At 40.4% G+C, this 22,156-nt stretch overlaps 1 pseudogene across 1 annotated transcript; it reads left to right on the forward strand.

The window, feature by feature from the left end:
* The first annotated feature begins 19,973 nt into the window (after nt 1-19,973).
* Nucleotides 19,974-20,857, forward strand: LOC309818091 (ferritin light chain-like; annotated as a pseudogene). Its single transcript has 2 exons — nt 19,974-20,526; nt 20,763-20,857. The product of its transcript is annotated as a ferritin light chain-like (transcript).
* Nucleotides 20,858-22,156: the final 1,299 nt, after the last annotated feature.

A 22,156-nucleotide genomic window follows, 5' to 3' on the forward strand; every position in this document is an offset into this window, starting at 1 on the left:
GCTGATGATGTGAACAACCAAAAAGTGATTTTTCTCCTAACTGCCCACACTTACCAGAAGTCTGAATTTATACAGTACATGGGTAGCAAAGAATGCAACACTAATTTTTTATTACTATTTGATTCCCCTTCACGACAGTCCCTTGTGGCAGGAAAGTGGTTAGTTTGCAGATAGGAGACACCTAGGACCAAAGAAATAAAATAAATGGAAATCATTGTTTTGATGGAGTTGGGGCAGAGTTAGCAATCGCGTTCCTGGGCTGCTGCTTTCCCGGGGAAGCCCGACAGCCTTGCTCCCACCGCAGACTTAAATGTCCTGAATCCATGTAGATCAATTCGATTCCTGAGCACGAATGACAAGCTAAACTAGCAATAATGCCTTGCACAGGATTTTAAGCGACATAATCAACCGGAGAGGGACTTGTGTCAGTTAGACTTTGTCTCCTTAAAAATCAAGAGTAACAGTGGTAAGAGAGAAGTTTTTAACAAGGAGGAAAACCCTAGACAGTTGTCTCTAAGATTCTTCACCACAGCTTCAAGGACAACCAGGAAAAGAGCTGCTATTTGAGGCAACTTCATTATAAAATCATTTTTAATAAGCAATCTTAACAAAGAAAGGGAATACTCTGGTGGAGAAAGCCTCCAGGGACCCAGAGGCTGCCCAGTTAAGTTATTAGGAAGTTTCACACAAGGGACCAAACAGCTATTTCATTGGCCTCGGGGGACAGAGTTTAGTTTTCACCTGTTCTCTAGAGGCACTGGTGTTATCCTGTCTAAGAACAGCAGAGACTGGTAACAATCAATTATCCTGACACCCCAACTTGGTGAGGGAAAGTGAATATTCAGTTTTGTCAACACAAAAAGACATGGTGGAGCGAGACAGATAAATTAACGTGATTCGGTTCATTATATACGGAAGACTTTTCTGAATATGCAGCCAACAGAAAGCCTCATCTGAACCTTGGTGTTCTTTAAGTGAAACAATAGAAACTTGTTCTTGGAAAATGAAGAAAGACCAACAAAGAGAAAAGGGAGTATCATTATCTTCTAACTGTACTGTCCAGCTGTGTAAGGGAAATAGTTCTTTGTGCTTATGAAAAAATAATAATGCAGTTTACTTTACTTTACGTGAGCAAGATGGGGCATGCGGGGTTCAAATGTTTAGAAAGCTAGCTGTGGCTGAGTCCCAGTATATTACAGTCGTTTCCAGCCAATTAGCAGCACAAAGGAAAGAAAGCAGAAAGAACCATTAGCCACGCAATTCAAAGTGCATGTGTAGTTTTCAAGTTTCACTGCTTGCTTCATTCCTCTGATTTTTTTTTTTTTTTTTTTTTTTTGCGGTACGCGGGCCTCTCACCGCTGTGGCCTCTCCCGCTGCGGAGCACAGGCTCCGGACGTGCAGGCCGAGCGGCCATGGCTCACGGGCCCAGCCGCCCCGCGGCATGTGGGATCCTCCCAGACCGGGGCACGAACCCGCGTCCCCTGCATCGGCAGGCGGACTTTCAACCACTGCGCCACCAGGGAAGCCCCATTCCTCTGATTTTAATGAAATGGCAAGCACTGGTCTTACAATTAGACCTTCAAACTGGGAAGATGGAGGTAAAAAAGGAAACACTTTTGCTTTAATAATTAGAACAGGCTTCTCTTTTTGGACTAGATCTTTCCTGCTCAAGAAGCACTTTCTACACAGGTGATCAGAGGGAAGACCAGAACAGAACCTCGATCTGAGGATAAGAATTTTGTCTGAGTTCAGAGAAGGGAATGAAGTATGGAACATGTGATTCCTATGATGCTCACTAAATGACAGCAATAAAAACACTATTTACAGGTCACTGTATTTTTCACACCCATTCTGTGGCTCCCCGCTGGTTATGAGATAAAGCCAAAACCTCATCTCTGTTGTCCACGTCCTCTTTTTTTCTTATTAATACTCTACTGTAGTCAGAGAGGTGTATACAACGCCCCTCCCACCACCCAAGTCCTCCATCAATCTACCTGATCACACCTAAGCCTTGCTACCCTTCCAGATCCAGCTCAGCTCCCCACCCGTGTTCTCCACTCAGACAGACAATCCAACTGAATCACAGGCCTGCAGTCTCCTGCAGTTCTTTCATTACTAAAAGTTCCTCAAGTGGGTCTATCCTTTCTCCTCAGATGTAAACTACTGGAGTTAAACTTTCTATTTTACACTGTGCCTAACACACTGCCGGACACAGAGAAGGGGTTAGAAATATTAAGCTAATAAAATGTTTCTGACTCCCAGCGCCTGCCCTTTGTACAGGGATTGGCTGTGGTCTGCTTTCCAGCCTTCCTTCCTTAGGTTCCAGTATAGCAGGTATCTGGACCATCCACCATACAGTCTGCTCCTTCTCTCCTCTAAAACAAAAAAATTCTAATAAAAGATGTATGGATTAAGTCTCTTTCACTGAATCCAAACCTGAATCTTGCACATTCTTGCATTTTTTGCTCTTCTCTTCAATATGCCCTCTGATCATTATGCTTGGCTGTTAACTATTTAAGACATTAGGAGCTAAAGTCCATGCCTATGAGTTCAACAAAGTCGAACAAGGTAAAGAGGTATCACTCCTACATAAGAAAAATGTTTACCCAGAGGTGGAGGTGAAGTGGGTGGAGAACATTTCACTGTGAGGAATCTCGGGCAGTCACAGGAGAAAGGGTAATCGAATGCGTGGAGATGAAAAAGTCACCGTTTGTGCAGATATGGACATCAATTATAATCAAAAGGACCATGTGACTTCAAATACACTAACTTCCTGAAAGTGTAGTTGATAGACCTAGTGTAAAATTTTTTGTATAATTCATAAAGCAAGTTAATGTAGACCAATAACTTTCTTCATATTTCAAACACGCTGACATCTCTGCTTCTCCTCAGTTTTCAGTCCTTTGGATGCAGATCTCAATAAAGAGAGAAGTTGGTGTAACTGTAAATCCAATCCTAAATTCAGGTACTCTCAAGCATACTTGAAACCTAGATGCTTAATTCTCTTATGCATCCTTTTGATATACATTTCAGTTCCCTGAGGAACTTTTAGCTTTCATGGTTGTGTTTGTTTGTTTTTGGTTAGGTTTCAGGGAAACCACAGTATCCTGAATCATACTACCTCTTAGTGACAGTGAAAGTTATACATGGATTATCAAGTTGATCTGACAAAAGAATGCTAGCGTACAATTTTCTTATAAATGTCATTAATGTCTGTTAAAGGCTTTGTTGCAGTGGAAAACAAGTTCATGCTGTAAGAAATACATGTTACTACTAGTGTGGGGGGCATAACTATCTTAGAAGCAAAAATAACCATTTTGAACTCTTGTTTTATTATGGAATCAGTTGAGGTGAATGAATAGTGATGGTAAATGGATGTCAGTTCTTTGATGAATGAGGTTAGGTTGTCAAAAAGGTAAGTAATGGTCATTTTCAGCCAACTGATTTAAATGAACTTTTTCATATAGTGGGAATAGCATACCTCCTTCTCATAATCAGCTGGTTCACCAAGCTTAGAAGCCTTTATAGGTAAAATAGTTCTAAGGTAAAAGATAACCTGAGTGGATTGTAGGAATGACTGCTCGCTTGGCTTTCTTCTAATATTTGCAAGTGGAAGGACCACTCTAAGGAGTGAAGTTCTTTATCGTAGGCTCTGTGGGTTGGCTTTAAACCCTGGCTCAACCACATACCAGCTAGCTGTACAACCCTGGGCCTCAGTTTTCACCTGTAGAATGGGGATGGTAGCAACATCTCCCTCACAAGATTGTAGTAAAGATGAAATAAATTAACACGTACAAAGTGCTTAGAGAAGCATCTAGCACTTAGTAAGTGCTCCACAACGATTACCTAATGCTGATATTGGAGATAACAGTGTGGCACTCGTGTGCATGCAAGGAGTCAATCTACTCTGAGTCCTGGCTCTGCCCATTTCCAGCTGGATGAGTTTGCAAGTTTTCTCACTTCTCTAAGTTAAGTTACTGATCCCCTCAGACAAGTTTTCTCATCTAAACTGGGGGTACAAGTAGGACAAAGCTCATGGGGCTGATGAGAAGATTAAATGAGATAATGCATGTAAAGCGCTCAACATAATGCCTGGAATATTAGAACTGCACATTAGGTGGTAGCCCCTGCTTTTGCTGCTACTACAGCAACTACTGGTACCTGTAGTTTTTCCTATCGCCACTTTGATTATTATTACACTATTATTTATTATTATTATTATTGAACTCGAAGTAACACAAAATCCTGAAAAGACATCGGCCCTTCTTTAAAGATCAACTCAATCATGTACAAGAGTTTCATTAAATATACAATAAATCCATCAAGTAGACACCAGTACTTGGTAGGCTAGGCATTTTGATCTTCTAGCGGTGATGGTGGATTTTAAAGAGCCATTCCCCATCTCAACACAACCTTTTGAACCTATGTTCTGAAATGAGAACACAAATACTTTTTGTCCAAATTCAATTCACAAATCTGAGGTCTATGAACAGCAAACTTGAACCAACTGGATGCTCTCTGATGGAAACACTTAGCTAAATATTCAGATTTTTAATCAATTATTTTTTTATAATTTTTATTGGAGTATAGTTGATTTACAATGTTGTGTTAATTTCAGGCGTACAGCAAAGTGCATCAGTTATACATATACATATATCCACTCTTTTTTGGGTTATTTTCCCATATAGACTATTACAGAGTATTGAGTAGAGGTCACTGTGCTATACAGTAGGTCCTTATTAGTGATCTATTTTATATATAGTAGTGTGTACATGTCAATCTCAATCTTCCAATTTATCCCTCCCCCACCCCCAACTTTTCTATTACTATTGACAAGGAAGGGCCTTTCAAACAATTAGGAAAATTACAGATGGCTCTCTGGATGTGAATGTGAATCCGCTCAACAATCTGCTGGGATTCAGATGACTATTCTGACTCTACTGTAGCCTCAGTCGCCTCTAAAACACCAATATATATGTATATATGTATATACTTATAAAGTATATACCTATGCTGTTACATCAGTAGAGTATGCACATCATAAATCCTATTCAAAAACCTTATGAATCAGAGCAAACTCACTCCAAGCCTGTAAATATTCAGATTTGTAAATGGAATTCACAGATCCCCACCATAAACTGTGGATTTTAAGACTATGCAAATCTTCTACCTTGGAAGAACTCACTGGCAGGGCCAAGTGCTATCCATTTCCTAATATGATGAGACAGAGAAATCCCGTTAAGTTCAGAGGCTTGGCTCTAGACATACAGGCCAAGTCTAAACAAGGCAAATGTCTCCAGACAGCACGGGGCATTTTTACTTCCTTGGACTGACTGATCTTGAAAGAATGACATAGGTGTTCCTCTGGGTGAGAATAGGGGGAGAGGAGGAGCAAAGGTAGTTTTCAGCACCTAGAGTTAAATATATACCTTCCCCTTCATTGCTCTTGTATACTTGGATCACAGTGTCAGAACCCTGGAGGTCTCTCTAATTCTTCTCTCCTCTCCCACATTTCCGGCTTAGTCTGCTTTCCAGTTTATGAGCCAAATCTTCTGAAAAGGGTACACTTAGCATTTGTATTTTCAGATTATTTTCTGTGACTATGTGTCCCCACTTTCCCGCAGTCCCAACCTTGAACCTAGTCTGTAAGCTCCTTGAGGGCAAAGAACCTGTCAGTACATAGTAGGTCCTCAATAAACAACTGTCCACTGATTAGCTCTAGAAGAGGCCAGCACTTGTATTTTGGTCATGTCCCATCGGCAGCAAGCTCAGTGTCTGCAAGCTAAGAGATGAATCTGCTGGCAACTTTGTGAGCACTAGTTTGTGACTGTTTGTCAATGGGTGGACAGGAGCTGGATGAAAGCCTCCTGAAAGAACTTGAGTGTGGCAATTTCTCAGGTCTGCCCTAGTGAAACATCCAGCTAGCAACTGAAATTATAATTGCCGTGAGTCACACCATGAGTCACATGGGTTGCCACAGCAACCTATTAACTATATAACCAAAGCAGCTTCCATTAGCTTTGCCAAGAATGGTTCTTGAGTTTTCCTGGACTGTGAAAATAATGTGGGTGAGCCCCAAGTTTGGGGCTGCTAAGAGTCTGCAACCAAAAGGAATAGCCTCAAGGAAAGGAAAAGAAAACGAGAAAATAAGGCGACTGTACTTCTTGGGCTTCCTGAGTAAACGGCAACAACTGTGACAAATTGTTGGGTTGGTTTTGTGATATCAGCAAATACCCAAGGAGAGGTTGGTCGAGGCCTCAAAACTCATTTTCACTAAGTCAAACTTAAAGCCAAGCCTCTAGGGGTAAGAAGTGAATACACTAACCTAGTCCACTTTAAATGACTGCAATAAATACTTTTTTTTTCTTTAAAAATACAAAGGATTATTTCTCAAAGAAATATTCTGATTTGTACTAAAATATTTTTACTCTAGAGAACTAAAATCTCTTTATAAATAATACAGTGCTTTAATTTTACATCTCAGGTATGAGCCTGCTGCAACCAAACATTTGCAAATGTACTAAATTCACTTTTAATGGTTATTTGGGTTAAAATTAAAAGTTCAGAAGCTTCCAAAGCATATTTGATTTTGTCATTTACTAGGGAAAACTGATGTTCAGTTGGATTAAACTGACATATTTTCCTGATTGCTTATGGAGTAACTTGTAATTTTTAAGTGTTTGGAAGTTCCCGAGTGTGGAAGAAAGCAAGCAGAAGAGCCTTAAACAAGAAGAATAAGGAATATAATTTAGGATTACAAATTAGGTGGTTGGGATTAACATATACACACTATGCTAAATAAAACACATAACCAACAAGAACCTACTTTAGAGCACAGGAAACTATACTCGATATTTTATAATAACCTATAAGGGGTAAGAATCTGAAAAAGATATATACAGATAGATATAGATATCTATCTATCCATATCTATATCTGAATCACTGTGCTGTACACCTGAAACTAACATGACATTGTAAATCAACCATATTCAATAAAAAACAAACTCTAAAAAAAAGAATAAGAAATACAAACAAGAATGAGAACAGGAGGAAGTGACAATGGTCTGTTGACTCTGGAAACAATCCAGGGGCCGACCAGGTATCCCTCGGGTCTGCGCTCTGGTGGCCGGCTGATAGATTCCCTAAGGTGATGAGCTATGATGCCAAACTTCCCAGTAGCTTGAAATAGCTGATTATTATCTGTTGTATTTTTCACTTTTTCATCTCCATATATGTCATCTTCTAACATTTTAGTGAATGCAGAACTACCCATGCAGAATTAGATGAAGAAGTCAGGAACAAATGAACAGATCTGGCAAATAATAAAATGTGGCAACTAATAAAAACCAAGACAGCAGTTGATTCCAAGAGAAAGATACTTATCCACACAGTATTATTACAGCAGGAATGAGACCAGAACAAACTTGTGAATCACAAAGCAAAAGCAGTCTTGAAAGTGTCCAATCAAATACAGGTCCTATATAATCAACGAGAAAAATTAAAATTCTACACCACAGTGTAAAATTTCGTGAGTATATCCCTATCCCACAAGTAAAAACTCTCTTTTATGTTCACACAGCAAAACCCAGCAGCAATATTTCCTGTCAACAACTGAAGAACATCGCAAACGTAAGAACTCCTTGACCAACTGGTCATGATGACTTCGTACAAGAAGCCCCAAGCTTTGCCCTCCCCCACCTGCCAAGTGAAGTTAATGACAAACACTGATGGTCCTATCCCAGGAACTCAGGAGAATCTGTGTTCTCCAAAGACCATGCTTGTGGATTTCTCTGAAGCTAACAATCAGATTTCCTTTCCTGGGAATTTCTTGCTTAACTCACCCAAAGCATTTTTTTAAAGAAGCAATACCTGTACTTTCCAGATAACAAGGTGGCCGAAAATATTATCAAGTGTCACAACTATTCAGGTTCATCTTGTAGTTCTTGCGCCTCTGACTGGTGTACCTGTGAGCTGACACTCAGGTCTGATAATATATTCTGCAACTGTACATGTTCATTTGTAAGTGGAACAATCTCTCTGTGCGGGCAGTTAGGAAACCCAGATTGAAACTGCTAATGTGAGCTGACTTCAGCTGTTGATGATTATGTAGTCAAGCCTTGACCAAGGTTTCCTGAACCCTGGCTAAAATCGGAAGTCTTGAGACGGCCCCAAAATGAATTCGCACGCTTCCCTGATAGTGAAACTTTTTAAAGAGCAGATGTCAAGATGATTTAAGAGGAGCTGAAATTTAACGTCTCAAGAAAACTTATCAGCAAATTAGGACAGTTCAGTTTTCAAGAAAAATCCGACAGATGCTAAAGAAGAAGTCATTTGGGTGATAGTTATTAGAGAAAGAACTGATTGGTTTTCTTCCTTCTCACCAGTTGTGGGGCCTATAGAGATGCTAAGACCAGAAATATGATGGGCTGTCTGCTGAGGTGGGTGACAAAAACAATCTCCATGTTTACGTGGCATAGAAGACTTTCACTAACATGCAACTTGGACAATTCAATTTCTCCTTGGCGTGGGCAAAGTTTTGTGTCAACTGTCTTTTCAGGAGCTTTCTCCCCAACTTGTCATTGGGCCGTTTTATTTTGGGCCCTCTCCCCCAAATCATGAAAGTAAACGTTAGCCAAAAAAACCAAGATGACTTCTGATCTAAATCTTTCTATCAATTTAATATTTGAACTACATAAAGGAAGCTTTAAATCTTTCTACATTTACATTATGCTTAATCCCTAAAAATTTTCCTGCTGATTTTCACAGTTAGAAAGGCACTCAAAGCCTACCCACTCTGGCTATATCTTGATTTTGTTTTAAAGCAGGTACAGCTGATAGAGTTCATTAAGCCTCTGCTCAAAGACCAACCTGTTCTATTGCCTGTTACTGGAGTGCCACTTTTTTTCACTAGCTACCACTCTCATGCTGTCACTCACATCCTTCCATGAATTTAAATCCAACCACGGGTTATTATTTCTGCCATAGGCCAATGAAATTATCCTTAGGGATGACAATTCCTTAAAGGTCCTTAGGGATGGATGGTCTATATATTAAGTAACATCTATGGTCTCTGTCCTATTCATTGAGGGGTATTCTTTGTATCCAGTGGAGTTGAACTAGTGGTTTTTGTCCACTTATCCAGGAGCCAAGTCATAATGCAAACAGTCAGCGGCTTTCTGTATGTTGCCAGGTGGCCAGGAGTCCATACCCCAAACCGCCATAAACAGTAGGCACAACCATCCGCCCCTGTTCAGGAGAGGCCCAGGACTGAGCTAGCAGAAAGACTGAATTACTTACCACCTCTAGAGTGGGTCCCACCAGGCCAGGGACGAGCTCATGGGCAAGGCTGTGCAAGGAAGCGCTCTGTACCATGCCTGCCCTGCGGATATACAGAGGACTTCAGTCTCCTGCACTGTCAATCTCTCAGTCATCATGAGCTCAATTATGCACCGACAACAGCAAGAACAACAACAACGACGACAACAAAACAACCCCCAAAACGCTAAGGGCCACAGACTACCCTGGTGGAGGGACAGCCAACTGGAACCATGTGTTGAGAGACGAGGTGCTGTCCTGAGCATGTGTCCATTACGGGCCTGAGCTTTGCCTCTTTCCTCAAACATTCCACTGAAGCCCACGGGAGAGCCACAGCAGGACTGGAGAGACAGGAGGACTGGGCCCTAAAAGTCAGGCAACCAACAAATTGGATGGGGTTGCTTTTGGTTTTTTTGTTTGTTTGTTTGTTTTTTGGTTTTTTTGCTTTTTATGTTTGTTTTCTACAAATACAGATAGACAGACAGACAAACCCAAGAGCAGATTTCAAGAATCAACTGAGGCACAAGATAAACTACTTTGATGGTACACAGATTTTTTTTTCCTCCAAATTGTTCACATGAAATCAAAAATTTTCAAGGCATAAATAGGAAAAATTGGGGGACACGTCTCTGTCGGCCCTGAATTGTGCCGTAAATATCTCCATTGCTTGCCTTAGAAGGATGCCCAAACACATCTCGTAGGTAGCACATATCTGTGGTCTGAAATAGTTATCAAATTCTAATGACACTCTTAATCGAAAGTCTAAATAATATGCTGGTCAAGTACAGTGAAAGTTGACTGCCTGCCATCAATGACGTATTGGTTTCATCCTGAGAATCAAGGCACAGCCAAACATCATTGCTCAGAATGCAGATCACAACACTTTACACTGACGTGAGTTTGTAAACTTATGGTGGAGTTCAAATGAAGGCAGTTGATGAAAGCAGTTGAACCTGAGAGGTGGGAATGAATACAGAGGATAAATCCAGCACACATTTCCACATCAAACTACCCATGCCATTTACCAGGGCCCCCAAAGGCCACACGAGCGGCAGCGCCTAGATTCCCCGTCAGTATCTCTGCTCCACAGACACAAGTACAAAACGGCCTAAATCGTGAACTAGTGGTGAGGAAAAGGAGACCAAAGTTTAAAAGAAATCAAGGTGATGTTTCCTAGAAACATACCAACTCGTCTAAGAAGGATCCAGAGTAAGGGTGATCAGTAAGTAATTAATTGATCCTCCTGGCTAGATTTTATGGTTTTCCTAAAGATGAGTGGCTTGAATCGCTAGAATTTATCACACTATGTCTAGACTCTCTTTAACACACACTCAGTACAAACAGGTGGAGATGTACCACTTCCGACCACTACAGGTAGAGAAGTATGACCTCTGTTGACCATGGATCACAGCTGAAACATTAGTTTATACTTGAAAGGCCACAGCAGCCAGACATATGCGAATTCCAACTCTTCAGAAAACTTTGGACAAAAAAAAATGCATTACTTACATGTATGCGTCTTCTTTGTTACTGAGATACCTAGAAGAGAAGAAACAATGACAAAGGTAAGAAAGGAGCCTGTGTGCACTTCTTAGAATGTACATCATCCCCAGTGTACTCAGAAACGCATTTTGTTCAGATGGGGATGCAGAGGCAAGATGCATCTTCATCTCACATACAGCATCACTGGATCTACCCCAGTGTAACAAAACTATTAACAATGGGGCCAGCAAGCATGGCCTACTGGCTAAAGAGGTTCTGTGGTAAAAAAGCAGCAGCACGGACAGTAATTAAACAGAGTGAGAGAAGACTTATTTTTTATTTTTTTATTTTTTAAATTAAAAGAATTTTTTTTGCATTACGTGGGCCTCTCACTGCCGTGGCCTCTCCCGTTGCGGAGCACAGGCTCTGGACACGCAGGCTCAGCGGCCGTGGCTCACGGGCCCAGCCGCTCTGCAGCATGTGGGATCTTCCCGGACCGAGGCACGAACCTGCATCCCCTGCATCAGCAAGCGGACTCCCAACCACTGCGCCACCAGGGAAGCCGGAGAAGACTTATTTTTGATTTTAAATAGGGGAGACGATCATGTTTATAGGCAGAGTGGGGAAGATTTAAGGCACAAGAGTATGAAGCCAACTTACTCAGACAAGAGTGAACTGAGCCACAGGGCAATTAATTTGCGCTGGCCATTGACCTTGTGTTTACTTTTTAATGAAAATGGCTCTTTGGGCTCACATGAAGCATCACTTTTAATGGTGAGGGAAAATACATCCACAAACTGTACCTCTCTGTCTATACTTGTTAAAGTCAGAAGGGGAATGACGGCTACTTCTTGGCAAATGGCAGCACAATGAACAAAAACTATATGAAAACATAAGGGGCTCATGAGTCAGCACCCTTGATACTTCTAAGATGCTTTATAGAGAGCGGGTGAAGAGTGGAACTGGGCAAGATTCTGCACATAAGACTGCAGAAAGATAACGTGAACGCACACTTCAATGCAAACAGTGCTATCGCCACTTCAGAAGTGCTCCATTTTGAATTCTGTATGCTTCATTCTTCTTGGGGGATATTCTTGAGACCAAATAAGCTCAAAATCATATAGCTCTTGAAAACATTTAGCCTGTGACTAAGAAGTGTGGTAAACCTTGTGTGTCTTTTTTTCTTTCAAGTTATTAAAATAACTATTTAACCCTCCTCTGGAAAGTAACACTGTTGAAAAATCTGGCACTCAGATCAGACCTATTACTTAGCTATGGAATGTATCGGACAGGGAAGAAATCCGTTATGAAAATCCATGGTATAGCACAGGCAGAACAGCTCGGTACTTTATGACCACCTAGAGGGGTGGGATAGGGAGGGTGGGAGGGAGGGAGATGCAAGAGGGAAGAGATATGGGGACATATGTATATCTGATTCACTGTTACAAAGCAGAAACTAACACACGATCGTAAAGCAATTATACTCCAATAAAGATGTTAAAAAAAAATCCATGGTAGACATAAAAAAAAAAAAGCTAGAGTCAAAATTGTGCACCAAGACCAAAATCACACACTTGTTCCCCCACAGACTTCCACAGGACTTATTTAGGGAAGCTGAAATTACACAGCCCAACTCCAATTCTTTTTCCCCCCCTTTCTATGGAGAAAAACACAACTATTGTTTTTCATCGTGTTTGACTTGGCTTCACATGGTGAAGTGAGAAGCTTCTGCAAAGAGTCTTGAAGGCTCTCTCACATGGGAACTAACCAAAGGGTTTGAGGAGTTTTTGAAATAAACATTTTCATGGGAAGGGAACTGCCCCCAACAGGAGCAGTGAATCAAATCTGAATACCACTTGCAACTCCAGCTCATGACACCAGCACCAATAAACGGATACTTTAGTGCTCTTTCAGCATTATGAGAGCTATATGTGTACTTTCCTTAGGAAATGATGCTTTTGGTAAAATCACTTTGAAGAGAAAGTGCTTATGCTGTCACTCCTGATTATTCAGAACCTTCACACAATTGGATTTAACACAGCCCCAAACAGACCTATCTATATTCGCTGAGTGTGGAACTATTTTCTCCTGACATCCAAAGGCCTGATGAAAATACCACTGCTTTGACTTTTCTACTTAAATTTATTATACAGTGTGATGCAGTATTCTCATCAAATATTTTCATGACGATTATAATGATAATAGATTTTGAAAATCTTTCCAGGAAAGCTGCCTGATCCTTGAGATCACAGCAGCACGGAGCTGAAACTTCTCATTTCTGTCTCCAAGAGACAGCATGACTTCTGTAAAAGCACAAACTCGACCCCTCAGTTTTGTTTAACTGCCAATTGGCGATCAGTACAAGTAATTGGGAGATATACCTACACAAGAGTTGCCAGATTTAGCAGAAACAATACAGGATCCCCAGTTACACTTAAATTTCAGACACTAGCAATTTGTTGTTTATCTGAAATTCAAATGTAACTGAGCATCCTGTATTTTATCTGGCAACCCTAACCTATACAAATAAAATGTAAATTATATCTATCACATGCAAGGAAAAACATAACAATAAATTAATAGATACACTTCTATGGAGAAAGACTTAAAAAACACATCCCTCTCACAAAAGCAATATTTTTTAAAGTGCATTACAACTCCTAATTATGGAGACATAACTGTGCATAATATTTTCTTTTTTTCAATGTTTTTACTTAATAGCCATTATGAAGACAAAATTCTATTTCTCTAGGAAAAGCAAACGAACTGAAACAATGTGAACACACAAAAGACAAATTTAATGAAACAATCAGAAAATTTATTGGAATTCCCTTCCTTCTCCTCTCCTGAAAAATAACTGTGCTCACACAAATGTCTTGTGTCTCTCCTTTCTCTATAGAAGCTCCAGTTCTTCATATTAACTGACTCCACAGAAGTGAAAAAAAAAAAAAAAAAAAAAGAAAATGTCCTTCTCATTTCACAGATGGGTCAACTAAGGACAATTTAATCATCACAATAAAAAGTTTTCTGTAGAAAGTTAATATCTGATGGGAAGTGAGTTCATGGTATGTATTTAAAGCTATCTAAGGAGGTAAAAGAACTGTACTCAAAAACTATAAGACACTGATGAAAGAAATTAAAGATGACACAAAAAGAGAAAGATACATGGTGTTCTTGGATTGGAAGAATTAATATTGTTAAAATGATCATACTACCCAAGGCAATCTACAGATTCAATGTATTCCCTATCAATATACCAATGGCATTTTTCACAGAACTAGAACAAATAATTTTAAAATTAGATGGAAACACAAAAGACCCCAAATAGCCAAAACAATCTTGGGAAAGAACAATGGAACTGGAGGAACCACGCACCCTGACTTCAGAATATACTACAAAGCTACAGTAATCAAAACATTATGGTACTGGCACATAAACTGATACATAGATCAATGGAACAGAAGAGAGAGCCCAGAAATAAACCCATGCATTTATGGTCAATTCTTCTACGACAAAGGAGGCAAGAATATACAGTGGAGAAAAGATAGCCTCTTCAGTAAGTAATGCTGGGAAAACTGGATAGCTACATGTAAAAGAATGAAATTAGAACATTCTCTAACACCATATACTAAAGTAAACTCAAAATGGATTAAAGGCCTAAATGTAAGTGTGGAAACCATAAAACTTCTAGAGGAAAACATAAGCAGGACACTCTTTGACATAAATTGTAGCAATATTTGTTTTGGCTCTCTCTCCTAAAGCAAAGGAAATAAAAGCAAAAATAAACAAATGGGACCTAATTAAACGTAAAAGCTTTTGCACAGCAAAGGAAACCTTCGACAAAATGAAAAGACAACCTACTGAATGGTAAAAATCATTTGCAAATGATATGACTGATAAGGGGTTAATATCCAATATAAATAAATAGCTCATACAACTCAACATCAAAAAAGCAAACAACTCAATTAAAAAATGGGCAGAAGATCTGTATAGGCATTTCTCAAAAGAGGACGTGCAAATGGCCAACAGGCACATGAAAAGATGCTCAACATCACTAATCATCAGGGAAATGCACATCAAAACCACAATGAGATATCACCTCTCACTGGTCAGAATGGCTATCATCAAAAAGAACACAAATAACAATTGTTGGTGAGGATACAGAGAAAAGGGAGCCCTTGAACACTGTTGGTGGGAATGTAGATTGGTGTAGCCCCTGGGGAAAACAGTATGGAGGTTTCTCAAAAAACTAAAAACAGAACTACCAAATGACCCAGAAATTCCACTCCTGGGAATATATCTGAATAAAAAACAAAAACACTAATTCAAAAAGATACGTGCACCCCAATGTTCATAGCAGCATTATTTACAATTGCCAAGATAAGGAAGAAACCTATGTTTCCATCAACAGATGAGTGGATAAAGATGTGGTACGCACACACACACACACACATACATATATAATGGAATATTACTCAGCCATAAAAAAGAATGCAATTTTGCAGTTTGCAGCAACCTGGATGGACTTGGAGGGTATTATGCTCAGTGGAATAAGTCAGACAAAGAAAGACAAATACTGTATGATATCACTTACATGTGGATCTAAAAAATACAACAAAACTAGTGAATATAACAAAAAAGGAACAGAATCACAGATATAGAGAACAAACTGGTGGCTACCAGTGGAGGGGAGGGGCGAGAGGGGGAGGGGATTAAGAGGTACAAACTATTACGTGTAAATAAGCTACAAGGATACATTATACAACACAGGGAATATAGTCAATATTTTATAATAATTACAAATGGAGTATAACCTTTAAAAATTGTCAATCACTATATTATACAACTGTAACTTACATAATATTATACACCAACTATACTTCAATAAAAACCAGAAAAACCCTGGTATAGATAGTGCATCTAATAAGAGTAAATATTAAAAAAAAAAAAAAAAGATTTCTCCCAAAAGCATATCAGTCAGCAGTCAGCTCTATAACTAATTTAAACCTACAGGGTCCTGTCCCCCAACCTTAGCTAAGCCAGGAATCCCCACCAGGGCTTGGGTGAAAGAGATACTTGAGAGGTCTGTGTGCCCTGGTTTGCAACCAGCAGCCATTTCTTCATCCCCCTCCTCCTTAAATGGGATGGCTGGGTCTTCCGTTTCTCTTTCTTCTCATTTCCCCAGAGGCTGCACGATTCCTGTCTTTCTCGCCATAGAGCTCATCCTTTCTGAAATCACAGCAGTCTACGCTGTCCATCTTTGTCCTCAAGTGGAAGGGGTAAGACTTATCCAAACCTAATGCTACTAGCAGTGACCCTGAATCGACCATTCCGGGAGAGCTGGGTTTTCTAAAGATAAATTATGATGAGTGTTTAGGAGGCAAATAGCTCTAATTCTACCCAGAAGTGGAAAAGAATAAACTTTTTAAAGGCAGTTTTTTTTTCACATCTTTATTGGAGTGTAATTGCTTTATAATGGTGTGTTAGTTTCTGCTTTATAACAAAATGAATCAGTTATACATATACATATGTCCCCAAATCTCTTCCCTCTTGCGTCTCCCTCCCTCCCACCCTCCCTATCCCACCCCTCCAGGTGGTCACAAAGCACCGAGCTGATCTCCCTGTGCTATGTGGCTGCTTCCCATTAGCTATCTACCTTACGTTTGGTAGTGTATATATGTCCATGTAAAGGCAGTTTTTAAGATAACTGGATTTGGAGTCAAGTTGACCTGAACTTACATTCTTAGTCCATCCACTTTCCTACCCAAGGCTGAGAGACCTTGGGCAACTTACTTCACTTCTCTGAGCCTGAATTTCCAGGTCTCTACAATTGTATATAATCATAATACTACTCAAAAGACTGTTGTGAAAATCCATACAAAATAAGGATGTGTAAAGACCTTTTTACAAAGTGGGAAGTGTGATATAAATGTTAATTATTAACTTTCACAATAGAGAGTGTGAAATAGAGTGTGTCTTACTTTAACAAAGGTGAATTAGAATGTTCTACTGAAAGCTATGCCATAGCTACTCATGACTTCCTGGGTTTCACACTGACTCATAGCCCGGGATTCTGATTTTCAGACCAAGGGCTCTGACTTCAAAATTCATATCTGCTGGAAGAGAGCATAAGACAGAGAACCGAGTTTCTAAAAGCAAGTGTACTCTGTTCTAGACCCCAAACTCCCCTGGACTCTACTCTCTAAAATCAAGGGAAGATACTTGCTCATGGGCAGGTAAGCTAAGTGGGCAAAGGGCTTGGATCACCACCACCAAAGGGTGTCAAACCAAGTCCAGATGTTGTGAAGGTTTTGATATACTTCCCAATGCCTGGGAAGTGACACCAAGATCCTTCCCCAGAGATTCACAAACAGACCACTGAGCAAGAGGCATGCACGCCACAGAGACTGGGACTTCGTGGAGTTGTGGAAGAGTGATGGGTGGAACCAACTCTCTAAACGCAAAGCACTCACAAACCGTGAACCAAAAGTGACCTTGCTGGATGTTTTGGGAAAGTCACTTAACTTCTCTGGGCCTTAGTTTTCTCATCTGTAGAATGAGATAGCTGAACTACACACTTGCTTGATTTCCCTTCTAGAGCCTTGATCAATGACTCCTTGCCGTGCTTTCAAGCTAACAAACCAAACTTCCTCTAAGCAACAGGCTGCCAGATCTACTTCTCAGTGCGAAAAAAATCTAATGTAGCTCACAATCAAGGGCAACCCCCTGAAACTTTTTTCTTTTTGCTTTTAAAAACCAAAGAAGAAAGAAGGCAGTATCCACAAAACGTTGTATAAGTAAAAGATACACTTCTTTTGGGTGATATTTTTAAATTATCTGGGCTAGAGAAAAATGGTACCTTTTGATAAAGTTGTGAGACTCATAATCTTACCCAGCCCATCATATATATATATATATATATATATATATATGGAGAGCGAGAAAAGCATTCCCAGGTAATGCTTTAGAGTAATTTCCAACTTAACACTATGATAACAATTTTAAATTGACAAGTAATATCCTTAAAATGAAGAGGAAAAAATCTCCACAACGACTCTCCCCAAACTAGGACCTCTAATACAGCAAGATTCCCTGACTCTATTTAGCCGACTATGCTTCAAAGTAAAGCAAAGAAAATGTCATGAAAATACCACAAATTTATCACTGTCAGGGTATCAGCAGTTTCAGAGTTACAGTTATGGCAAGAGTAGAGCACTTGAGGGATAGAATCTGATTTTTCCAATCAGTGCCAAATCTTGGACCAATTAACTTCCTTGATGGACTTCTTATTGTCTCTTGGTTTCTAGGCAATTGTCTGGGTACCAAGTTTATTTTAACTTTTTTTTTTGGGTAAGAAATGGCATCTTTCCTCCTCCCCAGACATACCAATTACCACAATGGCATTTCCAGAGGCCCTGCATTTTGGACAAGTGCCTAGCTACAAAGATGTCCTTTTGCCACCTTGCTAATATTCAGCCTGTGTGCCTTCTCCTGTCCTCTCTCACAATTGTTGAGACAGAGATATATGCAACATGTATAAGTTCTGTGTTAGAATAAAAAACAGAAAGAAAAACAAACACAACAAAAAATATGTGAAATAACAGATACACACTACCATTATAAAAGAAATAAACAACAAAAACCTACTGTATAGCACAGGGAACTATATTCAATATCTTGTAATAACCTATAGGGGAAAAGAATCTGAAAAAGAACATATCTATATATGTATGTTTATATATATATATATGTTTTATATATATATGTTTTATATATATTTTTTAATATATATGTTTTATATATATATATTTGAATCACTTTGCTATACAACTGAAACTAACACATTGTAAATCAACTATACTTCAATAAAAAAATACCTAAAATAGGACACTGTGCAGTTTTTTTCTTCTTTTTGTTTTTAAATAGATCAGTGTTTCTCTATTTCAAGTGAGTGTGTGTGGCAGGGAGAAGGAGAGGTGCTGAATGATAATTAACAAAACCTGTTCTGTAATGGGCCAGCTTGTTACATGCATGTACACAAGCCCCAGAACACTAACTCTTCATTTCATTTTTAGAAAAGGAGGTCTCCAAATACGAAGGCCTTTGCAAGATTTATTCTCCCTCCTCACAAGACGCCTGCATTAAATAAGACGCCCATTATTCAAGCCGTGGTCTTGGGAGAATGGCTTAACCACTCTTGAACCTCTGTTTCCTTATCCATAAAATGGGGATAAAATTCTCAGTGCTAGGTTTATAGTAAGACTTAAATAAGGCCATTCACGTGGGACACATAGCAGAGTGTCTCTTTCCTTTTAAAGATGTTTCTAATTGCAGATACTTTGCACTGGATAAACAGAGAGCTACCCCTTGGGTGAAGACAGGCAATACCCATTAATTAGAGCCCTGCTGTTACAGAGACGGATAATCTGGTAAATAAACGTTTGAGAGCAAGGGCAGAACTTTCAGACTAAAATCTGGAAGATTAGACCCCCCTCCTGCCATAAAACCAACAAACACAGTGATAAGGTTGAGATCGTCTGGGTCCACCTGTTCCCTCCTGTCCTTCTCTTTCACTTCCTCATTGTAAGGAGCTGGTAGTTAAAACAGCAATTTATATGCAGCGTAAGAACATGAGATAAGAATCAAGGCCCAGCATGTAGGCTTTTTTTTGAATGGCTAACAATTGTTTCATAAAGAAAACCTATCACTTTGTGCTGGCCTGTGTCCCTGCTCACCCCAGTCCTGACTTGTCCCATGAGCTTGCTCTATTCCACACTGTCAAGGAGAGAATCAGTGCAGGATTCAGATCAGGAACACAGCCCGAATAGGGCCTCGCCAAACAAAATGATGTTACAAAACAATGTCCTTGTCTAGGACAAAAGAGCTATTAATGATAATCAGTACATATTATTGAAAGTGCTCCAAGTAATCTCTGGACTTTGTTTTAAAAATTCTTAATGGACACTAATGCTTAGGGTTCACTTAAAAGAGAAATAAATTATGTGCCAGGGTTGCAGGGACCAAGGACAACACTAGGAAGGCATCAAAACATTAGCAACATTACGACAATCAAACATTTTTAATTGCATTAAAAAGCCTTTAAAAGGATTGCGCTCAGCGGTTCCCCGGATCTGTCTCTTGCTTCAACAGTGTTTGGACGGAACAGACCCAGGGTCGCCCTTTCCTCCAGCTTCCGACCACCCCCCAACCTTCGGAGTCAGCAACTCAGCTATCCTCGGTCACCGGGACCAGCCAACACCATTTTTTGAGCCGAACTCCTTATTACCGATCAACCATGAGCTCCCAGATTCGTCAGAATTATTCCACCGAGGTGGAGGCCGCCGTCAACCGCCTGCTCAACATGCATCTGCGGGCCTCCTACACCTACCTCTCTCTGGGCTTCTATTTCGACCGCGACGATGTGGCTCTGCAGGGCGTGGGCCACTTTTTCCACGAATTGGCCGAAGAGAAGCACGAGAGCGCCGAGCGTCTCTTGAAAATGCAAAACCAACACGGCGGCCGCGCCCCCTTCCAGGACTTGCAGAAGCCATCTCAAGATGAGTGGGGTAAAACTCAGGACGCTATGGAAGCCGCCATTAACACGGAGAAGAACCTGAACCAGGCCCTTCTCGATCTGCATGCCCTGGCTTGTGTCCGTGCAGACCCCCACCTCCGCGACTTCCTGGAGAGCCACTCCCTAGATGAGGAGGTGAAACTCATCAAGAAGATGGGTGGGGCTTCCCTGGTGGCGCAGTGGTTGAGAGTCCGCCTGCCGATGCAGGGGAACGTGAGCTCGTGCCCTGGTCCGGGAAGATCCCACGTGCCGCGGAGCGGCTGGGCCCGTGAGCCATGGCCGCTGCGCCCGCGCGTGCGGAGCCTGTGCTCCGCAACGGGAGAGGCCGCAACAGTGAGAGGCCCGCGTACCGCAAAAAAAAAAAAAAAAAAAAAAAAAAAAAAAAGAAGATGGGTGACCACCTGACCAACCTCCACAGGCTGCTGGTCCCCAGGCTGGGCTGGGCGAGTATCTCTTCGAAAGGCTCACCCTCAAGCACGACTAGGAGCCTCCGGAGCCCAGTGGCCTTTGAGGAGCCCCTCTGGTGTTAGGGCTTCTTCTTGAAGCCCCGCTCTGTGGCCAGTAGGCAGCTTGTTAACCACACTGGAGCCCTCTCCCAAGCCATGGACCAAATGGAAACAATAAAGCTTTTTGCAGGAAAAAAAAGAAAAAAAGCCTTTAAAAGTCATTTAGAAATACTAATTATGAAGATAAATTATACTTTAACGTGAGGTTTCTTTTATGTTAGATTTGAGCCTAGGTTGAGCTGTTTCGATGATAATACTTCAGCTCCTTTACCAATCGACGTACTTTTTACAACACACACACAAAAATTAATTTTAGTTTGAAAAGTGGTTATGGGAATGAATAAGAGAATTTTTTTTCTGGTTTTTGGATTTAAAAAAAATGTTTATGATTGCACTCCATCTCTAGGTCATATTTCCTGACATATGTGCCCAGAAATACCTTTTAGTTTTGGGCAGGCAGGACAGAGCTATACACTCTTTCAAGTCCTCCCTTTATCTTTGACAAAACAATTCCAAGCACAGAACATCATTCCTGGTCCCCCAGCAAAGGCAACATCAAGAGACCATCAGTCTATCCTAGAAAGAAATTTTGAGACTAAACTTATTTGGGAAACATCCACTTTCTCTTTTAGAGATGACTATTCACTGCATTATGAAAAGTCCATACCTAGGGAGGGTAATTTCTCCTCTTATGGCTTGCTGGTGCCAAATGTATGATTAGCACTAATGGACAGTAAGAATAATAAGAATCTTTGTTCTTTCACATTGATTTCCTTTTATCAAGTCTCTATCCTGAAAATGGAGTTACCCATTAGATATTACTTGGTTAACTTAACTTTGATCTTGGAGAGCTCTGGGCAGAGATGTGAACTGACAACTATTAACACTTCCAGCTTAGCCTTCTGGAATTGAGTAGTTTTATCTTATAAGTGAATGATCCAACTCAGGTAAAGATCAACATATTTTACCATGCTTTTCCAGGAAACGCTTTACTTATATGCCTCTGAAATCTGTTGAAATTGTCTATCTTTGCTACTAACAGGGCAGGGACGGACTTGAATGATCTGTAGGTGACATGCTTGGATGTTGTCAAACACGTGGCTCTAGCTTCAATGCCCCAAATCAAAGCTACCAGAACTGGTTGGACAAGGATGACCCAAAGATTATGGAGTTGGGGCCCCAAAGCAAGTCAGGCTTCTCATCTATTATGTCCTTGTGTATGGATACTCCTCACATGTTATGTCCTTGTATACTCAACATAATCATACCTCATGGAC

The sequence above is a fragment of the Grampus griseus genome, assembly GCF_964374135.1.
Source record: "Grampus griseus genome assembly, chromosome: 2".
NCBI lineage: Eukaryota > Metazoa > Chordata > Mammalia > Artiodactyla > Delphinidae > Grampus > Grampus griseus.